Raw genomic sequence first — 17,842 nt, 5'->3', positions numbered from 1 at the left:
TTGTTTTACAAAAATTTAGCAGATAATAAAACTCAAAATAATAATGGTATACCAAATATAAATGAAATTAAAGAATTCTGGTCAAACATATGGTCAAATGAAGTTCAATTTAATAATCGGGCAGAATGGATTCCTAATTTAGAAAATGAGATCCACATCATATTCAAATTAGCCTTGAAATTTTAGTTAAAAATATTAATAGTTCACATAATTGTAAATCCCCTGGAGGTGACCAAATTCATAACTTTTGGTTAAAAAAATTTACTTGTATTCATAAATGCTTACTTGATCACTTTAACTGATTTATTAGGGAACCTAACACATTTCCAGAGTTTTTGGCCCATGGTATAACATATCTGAAACCAAAAGATTGCGATACTAAAAATCCATCAAAATATAGGCCAATCACATGTCTGCCTACAATTTATAAAATTATGACATCTTGCATTAAAGTAATAATTTACGACCATTGTCAAAAATTAAATATAGGGTAATTCCGGGGGAGTTGTCCCAGCGGGAGAGATGGCAAAAGCCTTAAACTCGGCTATGTATTAACAGGCTGCATGTATTACAGGTGATTAGCAGTGACGGCTCGTTAGGGGCGGCAGAGTCGGCAGTACGGCCCGTACCACACAAAATTACGAATTTTATTTTCATACTTTCTGATAAAAAAATGTTTACGTTATTTTTCTTCAAACACAAATAACAACTTAAATTACAATTTACATTTCTGTCTCGTACCTAATTACATTGTACTGTGTACCGTATGTGCTGTAAATACACATATTATGTAGTATAAATACCTAAACGCATCCAGGATAGTTTTGAAAAAAAAATGTGTGTGTAAATAAAAATCCACTTAATAAACGCAAAATTCTACTAAACAAATTATGATGTCTGTTCGCCTTCATCGTTTTTTTTTAATTGCCTCAGTAAAGAGTAATTTAAATTAGATATTGAAGTTAAAGTTATTTTTTCACCATTACAAAAATTAAATGCATACGAATATTTACAAACCTACGACAATAATTGACAAAGCCGTTCCTAGGCTCCTGCGGCAAGTGTTTATTAAATAGGTAATAAATACATTCGGCGAAGGAAGGGGAAGGGTCGGCCAGTGACGTATTTGCCGAGTGCACACAGACTAATCTTTGCACTGCGATTTTGAAACGATGAATACATTCAGAAGTACGTCCAGCTGTCTCGTCTCACCAATCTTAAGTTATGTTGCTGTAACTTGTAACGGATAGCTTAGCTCGTTTCACACAAGCCCGGCAAAAGTTAATTTGGCCGACAGCTGTTGCAGCGCTGTGGCGCTGCTAAACTGAGTTTGCTAAGGTAACGACAACGGTTGCGCCCATATTTCCATCTCACTTAATTTGGAGTCTATGCAAGTTAATCGACACGATACAAACATCCCGTGACACGATACAAACATCCCGTAAAACAATGAGTTGTCGCTACCTTATTTATCATCGAGAACCTTAGAGTTTGCGTTTGCGTAGTTTAATTCCTTAATTTCAAATTCACGTCTGCTCCTAACCGTTTAACGTATCGTCTTTTGTTTCTGTTTTGTGTGTTTAATCTGTTATTAATTATTATAGTATTATTTAAATTGTGAGTGTAAGTAGTAAGTAGGTAAACACACCGACAATGGCAAATGTAAAAGATGTAGTGAGTACCAATGCCGATTTGATTAACTATTTATTGGCAAATAAATTTCATACATTGTCTAATGATGACAAAATATTTGTGAAGAAATTGCCAGTTCCACAACCCTCAATGGTTGATTTAATACAATCGAAAAGTGGTCATAATCGCGCGTTTTCTAAAACTCTGTACCAGAAACATACAGGGTAAGTCACATAAGGCTTATTTCTGAATTTATTTTGTACGCAACCAAAAATACTAATGACGCAGACCACTTGATACCGTTTATAATGTGATTTAATTTAGTAATCAACGTAGGTATGTAATTTGGCTAAAAATGTCAAAATGACGTTTTCCTGTTCTGATTAATGAAATCAAAAATTACAAATTACATACCTACGTTGTTTACTAAATTAAATCACATTATAAACGGTATCAAGTGGTCGGCGTCATTAGTATCAGAAATAAACCTTATGTGATTTGCCCTGTATGGTTAACGGGCAGCCAAGTGCACTTGCACTTGTTAGTTTTACTATGTAACATTTTTTTAATTATGAACCTACATTTGTCACGCGGATGCCTATCAAAAAGTTAAATTGACTAATTAGAGCTTTACCGATCTACCCATGTTCGGCCGACCCATATTCGCGAAACACGAGCCGTCACTGGTGATTAGTTAGTTTGACGTGACAATAAGTTGCGGTGTGTGTTGTGGAAAAATCCTTAAGTAAGGTAAGTTATCATGTTTACTGCTTTGTAAGTAGGCTTGAAAATATTTGGATATTGACTCTAAAGCTTCTATTTTGGCAATGCATTTAGGTAGAGTGGTAATGTTTTTGACATTTAAGAAGCTAATGTAAGGTTATGTAACGAGCTATATTTCAAAGCATTAGGACGCATAGTTTCTTTAATGTAAGGTGGGGCATCACACCCGTTCTTTGGGATAGATGGCACAACGTAACTCGGGTGAGATGGCTTACGATATGCACTAATATTCAGAAATATGATCATAAACATGTTTGTGATATGGGAGACATAATATTTATTTTCCTACTACGTATCTAGAAAGTTTCATCTACTGCCCTAGCAACACACTTGTAATCGAAAGTGAATTCTATCTTGCGTGTGGTTGCTAGCTACGAAAGTAAAATACTTACGCGACTAGGAGATTCCTTACGGGACGAGGAGAATTTATTTTATTTTGTGACAATTTCGATTGAGGTACCCAAATCATTAAATGGAAAACAGCAACACATTTTATAATAATATGTAGTTTAATTAGTCCAATTGAATACAACAAAGGAAAATTAATCTACTTATTCACATTTATTGTGATTTATGAATTGTTGGAAAGTTAGGTTATATCGCTCACCCGACTTGACAGGCGACAATGAGCCTAACGTAATTCCAGCGGCTCTTTCAATTCCGTCACATTCCATATTTTGCGGGAAGACTTGTTGCATAAATACCAATAACCGCAAACTATCAAACTAACATTATTACGGATTACACGCACTTACACAATTCACGCCGTTTGAAGACGAAAAATAAAATGTTTGTAAAAGCTGTTGCTATGGTTTTTACTTCCAAGATCCAAGGACGGTCGCGATACGGCACGATTTTTGCAATTTTTTTTTAACATTATAAAATGTTGGTGCTTCGTAGTAGGAAAAATTTAATACAATACACGATGCGCAAGTTTCTTCTTTCACCGCGGAGGTTTCACGGCCCTCGGCTGTCGCCTCGGGTCTTGAACTACCTCCTTGGCAAAAAAAGTTCACTTACGCATCTGGTAATGTAAATAACTATTTCATGTTTTTGCTTCAGATGCCAACCAAATACATAAGAAAATCAGGTTCGACCAGAGGTTCCTGGTCGGAAAATGCCCTTCAACGTGCAATAGCAGCAATAAGAAATAAAATGGGAAGATATTTACTTAGCTTCTAAAACATTCAATATTCCTTCAAGGACATTATGGAAAGCATTGCGTAAGATGCCGTAAGACATTTTTGTATGCTCCTGTTTATACCAAACAATTGATTTTAGTTTGTGCCATCTATCCCTGACAGATTGGGATAGATGGCAAAATACATTTTTTTTTAAATGATTTATTTTTTTGTTATATGAGTATATAGCTTAACTTGTTTGTATTGATAAACTTTAAATAAACGTTACTCCATCCACTACATCGCTTTTTTTTATATAAAAATTGAACATTTTCGAAAAAAATATATTTTTCCAATTGTGGGGCATCTCTCCCGGACTTACCCTACTTAATGAAGAACAAAAAGGTTGTGTTAAGGAGTGTTTTGGTTATAAAGAACAACTCATAATAGATACGGTAATAATGGAAAAAGCTAGAAAAAATAATAGAAATATTTATATAGACTACAAAAAAGCCTATGATTCAGTACCACATTCATGGTTAATTAAAATTCTTAAAATTTATAAAATTAATTTGGATTTGATTAACTTTTTATCCCATGTCATGACATTTTGGAGAACTACTTTAAATGTATCAATAAACAATACTAAATTAAAATCCGAGCCTATTCAAATTAAACGGGGAATTTATCAAGGAGATTCTTTAAGTCCTTTATGGTTTTGTCTAGCCATTAATCCTTTGACAAATCTATTAAATAGCACTGGATATGGTTTCAATATTAGACTTAATAATACCACACTATCCAAATTAAATCACCTTCTTTACATGGATGACATAAAACTTTATGCATCTAAAAAGAATCACATTTTATCTTTACTAACAATAATTGAAAATTTCTCAAATGATATTGGCATGAGTTTTGGTATTGATAAGTGTAAAACGCAATCAATATGTCGCGGTCATTACGAAAATTTAGAATATATAACTAAAGAAGGAGAAATCATTAAAAAATTAAATAAAGGAGAATTTTATAAATATTTAGGTATTAATCAATCAAATCATATTCAACATTCAATTATAAAAGAAAATTTAGAAAAACAATTTTATTTAAGAATTAAATCTATTTTAAAATCAAAATTAAACGGTAATAATTTAATTAAAGCAGTTAATACATATGCTGTTCCATTGTTGACCTATTCTTTTGGTGTTATAAAATGGTCCAAAACTAATTTACAGAATATAAATATTCAAACTAGAGTTCTCTTTACAAAATTTTGTAAACATCACCCCAAATCTGCTATTGAAAGATTTAATTTACCACGCGAAAATGGTGGTAGGGGTTTTTCAAATCTAGAAATTCTACAACACAATCAAATTGCTTCACTAAAAAATTATTTTCTCAATAGAGCTAGTGATAACACTTCTTTTAATGCTTTGGTTTCAGCGGATAAAGGTTACACACCTTTAAATTTAAGTGATAATATAATTTCAGATATTGTTGAGCCAAATATACCTGACACTATAGCAAATATAAAACAAAAGTCTTTACATGGGAGATATTTTAAAGAGCTAGAACAGCCAGAAATTAATATTCAAGCTTCTCATGCATGGCTTAAAAAATCAAATATTCATCCTGAGACTGAGGGTTTTATATTTGCAATACAAGATCGTGTTATAAATACAAGAAATTATAAAAAACACATATGCGGTTTACAATCGATCATTGATAAATGTAGGATTTGCGGAACTGAAGGGGAAACCATTGAACACATCATTTCTTCTTGCACCGTTTTGGCTCAAAGCGAATATAAAAAACGTCATGATATATTCGCAAAAATTATACACATGAATTTAGCAGTTAAATTCAATTTATTAAAGGATACACAACCACATTACATTTATAAACCAGAAAGTTGTTTAGAAAATGACAATTACAAATTATATTTTGATCGGACAGTTTTAACTGACATTCACATTCAGCATAAAAGACCAGACATTATTATTTTAAATAAACAACAAAAGCAAGCATATCTTTTAGATATAGCTATATCTTTTAGATATAGCTGTTCCAAATTCACACAATATAACACAGACATATAATACAAAAATTAATAAATATTTAGAACTCTCCGTTGCTATGAGAAATCTTTGGTGTTTAGAAAGAATTTCGATTTTACCATTTATAATTTCAGCAACAGGAATAGTACTGCAATCTCTTTTAAAAAATTTAAAAATTTTGGACTTAGAGAACACATTGGTGGTTGAAATTCAAAAAGGTATATTATTATACTCATGTCACATCGTGAGGAAATTCCTTAACATTGATACAGAACATAAAACACAAAAAAGTCAAAATGTGGAGGCGAGACGCCGGTAATTATGGTGATAAGCACTGCACAATTACTTGATAGTATTATCCGTAATAGTGTATGTACTCCGGCAAAATTGCCGTGCCGCCGGGTGGAGGTGGGATACGATAATAATACAATAACAATAATACCACAAAAAAAAATTATTTTTTTTTTAATACCACAATGACTACCTATCTTTGAAGAAGTACATATGTATATAACAGATTTATGATTAATTTATATTTTTACTGCAATGCATGGTTAAATTCGATTCACTTAAATAAATATGTTAATAACAAAATTAAAGTTATCCATTGCTCTGGCACTAAATTGAAAAATGTCTCCAGAGAAAAAACATCTTCTTATTTCCATTACTACAACTGTTTAAATGTATGTAATTAAAAAATTGTGAGATGATATTTTTTCACGAAAAATGTGAATAAAATGAAAAAATGTGAAATATTTAAACGAAAGCAACAAGTTTAAAAATATTAATATATCACAAATTTATGAAGTGTAATAAGTTCTAAGAAATTCTAAGAAACATAATGTCTTGGAAAACTGATGAACTTTCTTCATTTAAGATTCGTTCTTAACTACAAATAATATTTACTGCAAAGGCATTTTTTTAATTACCAAAATAGTATATTATGCAACAAGATTTATAAACGGCACTTTAGACACGAGTTTTATGTTAGGCACGAGCGAAGCGTAGCGGAGCGAGTGTTTAATAAACAAGTGTCTAGAGAAGTTTATAGACGAGTTGAATACTATACTTTTTCTACGACCAAATTAACAAATGGAACACACAAACGAAACAAGCAACTTTTTTATTAAACGTTAATTTATACATATAAACTAAATGAACATACCAACTAGGAGTATATATATAGTACGTGACAAAGAAAGGTAAACACCCTTTTATTGATCTTGATCCTCTTGTTGTCATCCTACGACTTCCGGTGCCCCTAGCCCTGTCTTCACGGCCTTCTGGAGTCCATGCCTGACAACATCTTAAAATGGTGCCTACAGATCTGCCAATTGTTCTGGCAATTTCTAAAATCCGCCCTCTTTCAAAGTCACTAAGCTGACCAAGTGTACGCACTGGCGGCATTTCTCGCCTTACAAAAACCCTTTTCCAACAAGTTTTCTAAAATTCAAAAGTCAAAATTTTCAATCTAAACAATATTTCCTTACACTTGCAACCAGCAGCACAAAAGGCAGAATACAGTATAGATAGGGCTGCAAATTTAATCATTTCTTATCTGACCCAAAACACATTTGCCCGCAAAAACTTATTGAAACAAAACTATAAGTACTGGGTGTTTACCTTTCTTTGTCACGTAGTATATTTCTCAGGCTACAAATTGTTGGTGGCTTCAGGTTCATATTTTAATTCGCCGGATGCGAAACTAATAAACGTCAAAATATGATCTAGAGCTAAATATCTCCAAAAAAATCAAGCCGTGTTTAAAGAAACTTCGAGTGTGTTTAATATGCCGAAAACGCCCGAATGGACATCAAGTGGTGATTAAGGAACAGTCGTTTTTAAAATGACGTTTTATACACTATTTGTCAGTGCAAAATGTGACACTTTAGAGAAGGAAGTAGAAAAAATCTTAAGGGAAACTAGTCAAATTATGTAATCAAATTTTGTTTAGTCAGAGGGTATTTAGATATTCAGAATTAATTTTATAGACAAATAGTTTTTGTAGTACCTACCAGGTGTTCAAGTATTTGAGAATGCTTTTGTATCCACTGTAGTAGAAAATTTATAATAAATCGATAAATATTAGAAATAATTTTAATTAAAAACAAGAAAAGAGAATGTAACAAATGTTTACGATTATTCGAAGTAACTAAAGACTTTTTCGCGAAGCTTAAATGCTGAGGCCAGTAACCATGACAACTTTTCTAGTTAAGTGGTTTCCAAATTGATGCAGAAGAATTCTTTTCCAGACTTAAAATCTTTTAAACTCCCTGGCAGGAGTGTACTTGAATCGTAATTCCTTATGTCAGCGAAATCGATATTTTGAACACTTTAACTCAGCTATGATTGTAAATGTACAGTTAGGAAGTCATATTCAACTGAAAGATTACGTTTACCAATAAGGAAATCATTTTAATGTTTTTCTTCTACAACCGCAAAAAAACGTGACATTTATGCGTCGTTATCAAGTCGCAAAGTATGTAATTTTTGATAGTGAAACATATTTGTCAAAAAGTTTCCTTGGATGCTAAAATGGTTATATTTTAGCATCCAAGGAAACTTTTCGACCAAAAACTCATTCTCATGCCCCAACAAAAAACAATCATTTTGCGCACTTAATACAAAAATAACGAAATACAAACACTATTTCTTCTACAACCGCTTTTTAAACTTTTGCTAATAAAATTGACACTTACTACAAAACGATCAGACATTCAAGTTGCCCGCTTGTGCTAGTTACTTGGTTACGAATTTTTGTAAAACATCCAAGGAAACTTTTTGACAACTATTTTTGATCTATCAAAAAATGACATACTTTTTGACTTGATAATGATGCATAAATGTCGCGTTTTTTTGACGGTTGTAGTAAAATAACTATTTTTAATGTCTTGGAACATCCGGTTTCAATTCACACAGCAAAGATTGTTAACAGAATCATCCAATTTCATCATATACATATGTTTCTTTTTTAAATCAGCACTCGGTTTTCTATTGAGTTTCATTCATAAATAAGTAAAAAATATTATGTGAGTGCCAGGTTATCAAAAATGTTTATAATCCTCGATCGAAATACTCCTAGCAAATCGAGCTTCCTCTAATGATTCTGACGTCTAATATCCAAACGATTTAGATTTACATCAATTTGCTCATTTTACAATAACCGAACGATTTTGACGTAAATTAGCATAAAAATGATATAAACGAACGCAGCCTCTGTCAATACTGTTATTGTGACGAATTTCGTTTTCAAATCAGTTCCTAATGTTAATTTAGGGGGCGCCACTGTACGTACGCTCCAGGGCCTACTCGACGGGAACACTTTTTCAAACCAAGTGGGACGGCCATAATAAGCGCCTAGCGTTTTGATACAGTTGGCCATGCTCTCACAAAATACAACTGACATCTATCAATCGTTTACTATATCAATACCATTTACTTCAACGAGTGACCAAATAATTATTATAAAAAACCTAATATTTTGTGTTTTTAATCAAGAGACTCAAAATTATCTTGTTGAATTACACTCGATTTTTTTTGTCATGACAATTATTTTCTTCATTATTTCCAGCATTTCCAAGTAGTAATTTTATGTCCGTTTTACCTCAAACAACGTACGGCTACCTGTCTTTGATTTTTCACTCCCATTTCCATGGATACAACAAAAATGAAATATTTGCTGACTGTTAGGAGTGTTAGGATACATACACATTTAGTGTAACGCATAGGTCCATATCTTTCACAAAAAAGAAGATTGATTTTTTAAAAACATTTTTACCTGATATTTTAATGACTACTTAACAACGTACTGCTAAGCTATTCCGCGAATTTTGGGGCACCCAGTATAGTATAAAATCAAAGATACTTACCTACTTTTCAAAACAAGATTATTAGATATATCAGAAAAAAATAGTAGATATATTATTCAATGATGGTTATTAGGTACTGGTGAGAATGATTTTGTGTCACGAGCCGAAAGCGAGTGGCGTAATTAATTCGAGCGAGTAATAGCCATTATCCGCGAGTAGAATGCTATACATTTTGAACGACTATGAAGAGAAATTGATAAATAAGTTTCATTATTAGATAAACTGAAACTGATATATGAAACTAACCATTGCATTAAATGTTGTGATTGTACTTCATAAACTAGTTGCTGTGATATTTACTGTGATTTTTGAAATTATTATTCAACGGGCCGTGGGTGATGAACTCTGTTATCTAAAGAAAAACACTTTAATAATTACAGTATTCTACAATAGGAGTAGAAAATAGTTTGTTTAAGATATAAATGTAAAAAGTTATCCTTTATTGTACGGACGGGTTTAAAATACGAGCAAGGATGTGAGTGAAATAAAAGAACTTTTTACAACATTTTATCTACGATTGTGAGATTATCGCACCGGGTTTAAATAAATTTGTATAAAATAATTATTATTGATTCAATTTTTTATGAATAACCAAAGTTGTTTGAGAACCACGTCGTTTAGCAAACTACTTGTAAACAGTTTTTTAGAATTTTCAGTCGCCAAGACTATTTTTGAAAAAAAAGGTAAAATGTGTGATAATAATAGTTTTAAAATAACGAAGCAAACGATCTGCCGAACACTGCTCCAGAGATAGCAGACATTGCAGAAAAGGCAGTTGTAGGTTTGGTTCCTCAAAAGTCACGCCAACAATATGAATTAGTGTATAACAAGTTCAAGCAGTGGTGTGTGTCTAAAAGTGTTACGGAAAACGTATTCACAGGCCCGGTTGCATAAAGGGATGTCAAGTCGTTGTTAAAGTTAACATAATGTAAAGTCATCTTATTGGATGATATTTAACATTTTATTTGAATCAGCCAATCAAATGGGCGGATATCCGACTTGACGCGTTGTTAGCTGACACGATGTTAACTAAGCTTTATATAACCGGGCCTTAGCTTACTGCATACTCTTCTGAAAGGCAACCAATACACGAATTCGAGAAAAATGACATTGCTTTTTCAAATGAATTTTTGCAAGAAACAGCCAGTCATGCCCAGATTCAAAATGCCATCACTGTAGAGTTCTGTTAGCAGCTGAAGGGACATTTGGTGGGGGAAACTTGGGCGGTCCACATATCCAACCAATAGCAACCACTCTTATTTACTAATAAATGGACCTGTTCGAACCACAGAACGGTCGAACGAAATAGCGTTGCTGCACATCCCAACCTAATGTCCCTTCACCAAGCGACTGGAGTCTACTGCTTGACCAGACTAGTTTGGCGAATGAGATGCGCAGAAGAGGAAACGAATATCTGTAAGACAAGGATATGGCTGGGGTTGTAGTTACGGTACACTCAATGAAGCAAATCTGCTCTAAACAGCCCGGAGATGCCGTCCACTTGAATCATTTTATTCTGTTTGGAATTTTTCATCCGTTTATACCTACACGATCTAAACACCTCAACACACAACAAACATGTGCGCTTCGCTAGTGGGAGAGATTTCACCCCGCCAAGCTGTTTTGGTCGAGCTGTATCTTCTACACCCAGTACCAGACCATTGCACCAATTGCAAGATTAGTGTCGATGTGCATTATTCATATAAAAATAATTAATATATAACAATGTTTTTGGAGTAATAAAATTTGGAAACATTTCCAACAAATTGGATTATTTTATTCTGAGTTCTGTGCAATAAAAACGTGCAATAAAAATTTTTTTGCACAGTTCAGTCAATTTACTAAACGGCAACTTTGACAACAATTTTCAATACAAAAAGTGTCTACTTTTTACACGATCAAAAGATAAAATTTTGAATCACACCCATTTATTGTGGGATTTTGGTAGATTTTACGTGAGAATTCAAATAAAATTTCGTTGCGACTTGTGAATTTTGACACATCTCTTGAGACTCGAACAATTTAAAACGCTGACTGAAAGTAAATATTCCTTCTTTACGTCGCTGTAAAATCAATCTCACCATCGTTTGGCAATAAGCAACTTCTTCAACTTTCTCCTTAAAAATGGTTGTTTAACTTAGATTCTTGTTGGTGAGGCATGTATCGATTCCCCTGAAGTTTACAAATGGAGTCTGATGTAGGGGTGTATGGTGTGTGTAAGTGCTAAAATTTGTGCCCGAATAAATTGCCAGGAAAACCCTTGAAACTTATATAAGACAAGCTGCTAGCAAATCAGGTTGGTTATCGCCTCTTACTCTCTCCACCACGTTTCTGGTCTTCATATTCAATAAATTTCCCGTTTTCGCTGATTTTTTACGAGCTAACGTGATTATGTAGCGTGACCAAGAGGAAAATAAAGACGAACTGCTATTGCTGACCATTGCCAATAAAGAATTCATGATATCTATACTAGCACAACAAAGAACATTTTACGGTGTTTTGTTTGAAGGGAGAAAAATTTACTAATTGATTAATGCAGAATGCAGTTGATAGACTTTAATTAAGACAGTATTTTTTTCACAAAGGAACTAAGGGATATTATAGTAGACTACATGCAAGGTGGAAAATGTTTCATTATTTCATTAAGGCGGCCTTACACCAAGGCAACAATTAGCAACATGTAGCACGCAACATTTTTTGGTAATGACCGGCAACATTAGGTACTAAAAAATCTTGCGTGCTACATGTTGCCAATTGTTGCCTTGGTGTAAGGCCGCCTTTACAGCAATCATGTTGAATAACCGAGTCGCTGGGAATGAAACGTCCACCGAGCATCGTATTATCGAGCATTATTCGTAACTTTTTATTTTATTCAATTGTGTATGATCTCAGGGTTTTGGGCTTTGCATTGCATTTTTTTTTTCTAATTTTTTTGAGGTTAGGTATGTTTGGGGAATTGAACAAAAATATATTTGGTTGGAAATTTGAACGTTTATTTCTCTATTTACCTGACAAGAACATATCCCATTTAAAATCTCAAAGTAATAAAAACGGATTGCGAATAAATGTAATTTTCTTACCGAGACTGGTAGTTTGCGTAGCAAGGTGTAGGTGAGGTGTACAAAACATTCACGGAAAAAAGCACACTACGTCCTGAAGTGCATACACTATTTTTTCCACAAGCCCTGCCTGACAATAAAAAATACTGCTTCAATATCTTCTGACGTTTGGTTGTATGTTCTGCTGATAGTTCAGCTTTTCTGGCACTCCTTGACGTTTAATATCATTAAATAAAAACTTGTGCAGTTAGGCATAGTCTGTCCACAGATATTTTGCGTTTATGATTTGACATTTTTAGCCAAATTACATACGTACGTTGATTACTAAATTCAATCACATTATAAACGGTATCAAGTGGTCAGCGTCATTGGTATTTTTGTTGCGTACAAAATAAATTCAGAAATAAGACTTATGTGACTTGCCCTGTATTATGAGAAAAAAATAAAATATCAAAATTTATGAACCTTCATAGCTAACTATGCTTTATGTTTTTTAAATAAAAAAACACAAATCCACGTTAACTTTGGAAATGTATTATTGTTTGTTGCATTTTCAATTCCGTCTGGTTCAAAAATACGCATCAATACGAAAACATTTCTACAACCTATAAAAAGTGGCAACTATGATTATTATCAAATACAAACATAAATTATTTTCTATTAAAAAGGATCATTTTTCATGCAAGCAATAGTTTTCACACATGATGATGAAGAAACGTTTTGCCGAAACAAAAAAAGTTGTGCATGGTAAAACCCAGTCATGGTTTTCTTCGTTCTCATTTCGAAAATATGATTCTGCCATGAATGTTTTGTAATCCCGAATGAAAACCATTTTTTAAACGAAGTTCACGGAAATTTAAAAAATTACAGATAATACTAAAACAATGTAATGAAACTATGAAGTATTGAACGGAACGGGGTTTTCCCCGGCGGACACACCCATCCAAACACTTACAGCATCTAGAGTGCATTTCAACGAGAGGTACACAGGCGTGGCTACCGAGATGCGCCAGTTTTATTTTTGTTTTTACTTTCACAACATAGGAAATATCAGATTTTCACAACCGGGATTAGAAATCAAGTTGTATGACATAAAAGAGAAGACGGTGAAGAACAATAACCTGGCTGTGATTTGCGACAAAATGGCGAAAAATCAGCTGTTGAAATGAAATTAGAAAATTCCCTGGAAAGTACAAATTAACGCCGCTACTGTCTAGGTACGCCACGCCACCGTAGACCGAAACAGATTTCTACGCAAGTTTATAGACGTGTACCTCTCGTTGAAACGCACTCTACCACTGCTTAACTTCACTCATTGAATGGGGATAGTGCTTTCATAGTACTGGGGCTCCGTTATTATTACGTATTACTTTTTCGCGCAATCGTGTTGTTATAGCTACTTACAATTATTGTTGTTGACACTATCTGAAAGTTGAACTTAACAACCCTAATGCTGTAAGTAAATAACCACACCGATAACTACTGAGGTAAGTCATTAATGACACTAATGACATTAATGTCTTAAAAATATTCCTGTCAAAAAAATTACTTCGAAGCCATTTTTTTTTCGTATAAGCGATTGTGCGACTTGGTCTGGATTTTTCAAACTCTTTCTCGATTCTGTTATAAAATGCACTCACTAATCTTATATGTATCCCAATAAACTATTATTACAATCATTTGTTATATTTTACCATGCTCGTTGCCAGTTTTGTTCCGATATTCTTCTTGTACAGACAAAAAAATTCCACTACGACTTTGTTTTTGATTCGTCCTCGATGCCAAACATCCAACTATTATCCTGACTCATCTCAGCAAAAAATTTCCAGACTCTCGCCGTATTAAATTGCGTCCTCTTCCAAACTTCGGAGCAAACACATTGATAAATGATAGAGGCCTGGACGTGCTCCGGGTATCCGGTCGTCAAACTCCGGAGAGGTCGAGTCAATAAGAGAACAATCGTCCCTCGAAAATGACGGAGTATCTCGGAAAAATTACGACCGTCCGTTCATTTTATCGATCGCTTTCGACCCAACAGAGGTGTTAAGTGTTACATTTGCTCCCGTCAGTGTTATCCAATTAGGACGTTTGTTTGCTGATATAATAAAGCCGCCAGTTTTGCAGACAGCACGTCTTCTTTATTGGTACGTTAACGCCAATGGCTTCTTCGTAAAGAAGTACAACAGTTTCCTAAGCAGGTGGGCGTAGCTTTTATCAGGTAAGACATAAAACATGAGCTGTCACAAATTATCATTTTGTGCAGCTCAGCACGGTATCTGAAATATAAATTTTAAATGAACCGTTTAAAAATTATTAATGTCGTTTAAATGGAAATTGATATAATGAGATAATAACAATATCATGCTAAATTAATTAAGATTTGTTATTTAAATGTAAATTCTTAAAAAAAACTTGACGTAAAGCTGTCTTCTGCTTCAGTTTTTTAATGAAATTTGCCGCAGTTTCAAGAAACTGAAAACTGAAACGTGGGATAATGTGATTTTTATTATTATTCAGGAACCGGAGAGAAGCCTCAATTTACATAACACCAAGGAGTTTCGGGTCCGGAATTACCAACTTTGTTGCATATCATTAAAAGAGAAGCAGTCTTAATGGGGATGGGGTAGTGAAAGACGGACAATTTTCTTTCATTTTTTGATATACGCAAATTTTGTTTCACTAAACTAGGTTGGTTGTTAAAATAGTAGCATCAAAAAGTTGCAAGAATTACTAAAATTTAATAATCCGAGAGAGAGAATACATTTTATGAAGGATTATTCACGTAAGATGACGAGCCTGACCAAACCCAAAAGACAATTCACAAAGCACTCTCGATCTCTATTACATTATCCGGTATTATCATAATGCACATAAAACATAGACAGCTTTTAACGTCAGCCTAATGAATGTCAAGTTCTGACAGAAAAATACCTCTCTCAACAAATTATGATTTAATAACAATAATAAGCAATTAAAATCATTAAAGTAATAGTAGGATCACATCGATTCTCTCATCGTTCGAAAAAATACTAAATATGAACGAAAAATGCAATGACAGATATATCTTTCAAATTAATAGAATACCCACTTGGATTCCTGATTTAATTTTTAAATACCAAAACACAATGTATGCTTTGTCAAATGTATTTTGGGTTGCATTTTTACCTGGTCAGGCTCGTCATCTTAGATGAATAACCTGTATATTTAATATCATTAATTAATTAATGATCTAGTTCTTGTTCCTTTCCTTTTTCTTTTTACAAAGTTAATTTTATATTTGGATATTTTTCTTGTAAAAAATATATTTTATTGATTTATCGAGTCGATGTTTTATTTTACATATATTATAAAAATATTATGTAGAAATAATCCCATAAAATATTGATACGTTGTTGACAGCAAAAAGCCCTATTTTATCACCTGTTTCCTTTAGCAATATTCTCACACTGGCACTCCATAGAGATACAGATATCCAGAATACACTCCAATTTTCATATTTCGATAGAGTGGCAAAGGCCCGCTTTTGCTGACGCCGTCTTCAGACACTCTTAATCCCCCATTCCATATACTCCCGGAATTCGGCACGAAACAAGATACCATCTTTCATCATTTCCCTACTTGAAAGCCGTTTTAAACACAATTCTTTCGCTGTATTGAAATTCATCGTACGCCCAACGACAAACTTTCTCTGTCATATTTCACCGAAACATAATTATTACAAGGGATTGCGTCTGATCTTTTATGATTTATTTTGGTTGTTGGAACCCTTGTTCGAATGCAAAATCTGTCATTGCAATTTTTATCTCCCATTTTTGACCTATTTAGGGACGAGAATCGATAATAATCATTTAAGGGCTGTGCAATATTTAGGTGAGGGTCCTGTGAGTAGCGAAGGGCGCCGGGAAAGTAGACTCTGGAGTAATCGATGTCGGTGTAGTGTGTGGGTGGGTGTATGAAACCAGTGGCACACCGGCACTGTTGGGGATTAGATATTTGCTTTTTCGTGGTTGTGTTTTTCGGGGATGATTGTGCCGATGAGTTGATTAAATTCCAGGTTCATTCGAGTTTGAAACTCCGGAAAATAATGCAACGTTAATTGATTACGTACATCACAATTTGAAACAGGGTAAATTGTTATGCAATGATTTCATTATTCAGTGTGAACATAAACTTTGGAAGAAAATTCATAAAAGTGTTATGTAATGTTTTTTGCGCAATGACGTCGTCAGCAAATGTTTTAAATTACAATACCTCACTATTTTCTCCTCTTTCTGATAGACCTTCCTACTACCTAAACGATAGATGAAAAAATTTGGTACCTTACGTTTTTTTTTTTTTTTTTTGAGAAAATTTGATTTAACTTTTAATGTAAACATTTTAATCAACCTCAAACAAAAAACAAACAAACATCTGAGATTAACAACAAAATTTAACGTAAATGTTGAAATTGTCCCCCGTCAACCATTTGGCACGAGTGTAAACACTTTGTACACTGCGCTCAATAATGTCAGGGCTGATTTGTTCCATTTCAGCGCGAATTCTCTGCTGTAAATCTTCTAAATTGTTTAGTTTATTAAAATAAACCCTCGATTTTTAAATAACCCGATAGAAAAAAGAATTAATTAGTATCAAACTCATGTGGTTTCAAATAAAAGGTTTTATATAAATGTAGGTATGTGGAGTCAAAAAATCAAACGTTAGAATGCCCTCAATGACATGTCGCCGTATTGGTTGCCTATGCTGAACTCAGCAATACATTTTTATAAAACATACGAATAAATAAACATATTTGTAGAGAGAAACTGTAATTTAAAAATAAATTCAAGGACCCTAAATATTCATAATGTTTATTATAAATTGATTAATTACGTCAAAATACTCGTAAAATAAAATTTACCAAAAGCTGTATTAAGCATTGCAAATTAAAACTTTTAATTATCTGAAAGCTTATATTAGTGTATCGCAGATAAGTACCTAACTAAAAACTGAGAAACAAACCAGTTTGTTTGTCACAACCCTCATTCATTTAATCCGTTCTTGTTTATTTTCAGACTTGGGCGAAGCTACAACACGAAATTGTCTCCGAACACCAATTCAACCCCTTGTAAAATTCGCAGTGGTCATAAATTCTTTTCTACACCATTTCATTTTTTTTCTGGTGTTACTTTATAGAACATTTTACAACTGCGCTGTTTATTTTTATGCGCTGCTTAGTAACCCTTTTATGTTAAGCACTCGTAATAACAAAAAGAATCCCCACAGTTAATTATACAACAAGGAAATTCTTAGAAGACAAAGTCCGTGAAAATTTTACCTCAATT

This window comes from Tenebrio molitor, chromosome 6 (genome assembly GCF_963966145.1).
Source record: "Tenebrio molitor chromosome 6, icTenMoli1.1, whole genome shotgun sequence".
NCBI lineage: Eukaryota > Metazoa > Arthropoda > Insecta > Coleoptera > Tenebrionidae > Tenebrio > Tenebrio molitor.
This window is presented reverse-complemented; position numbering follows the sequence as displayed.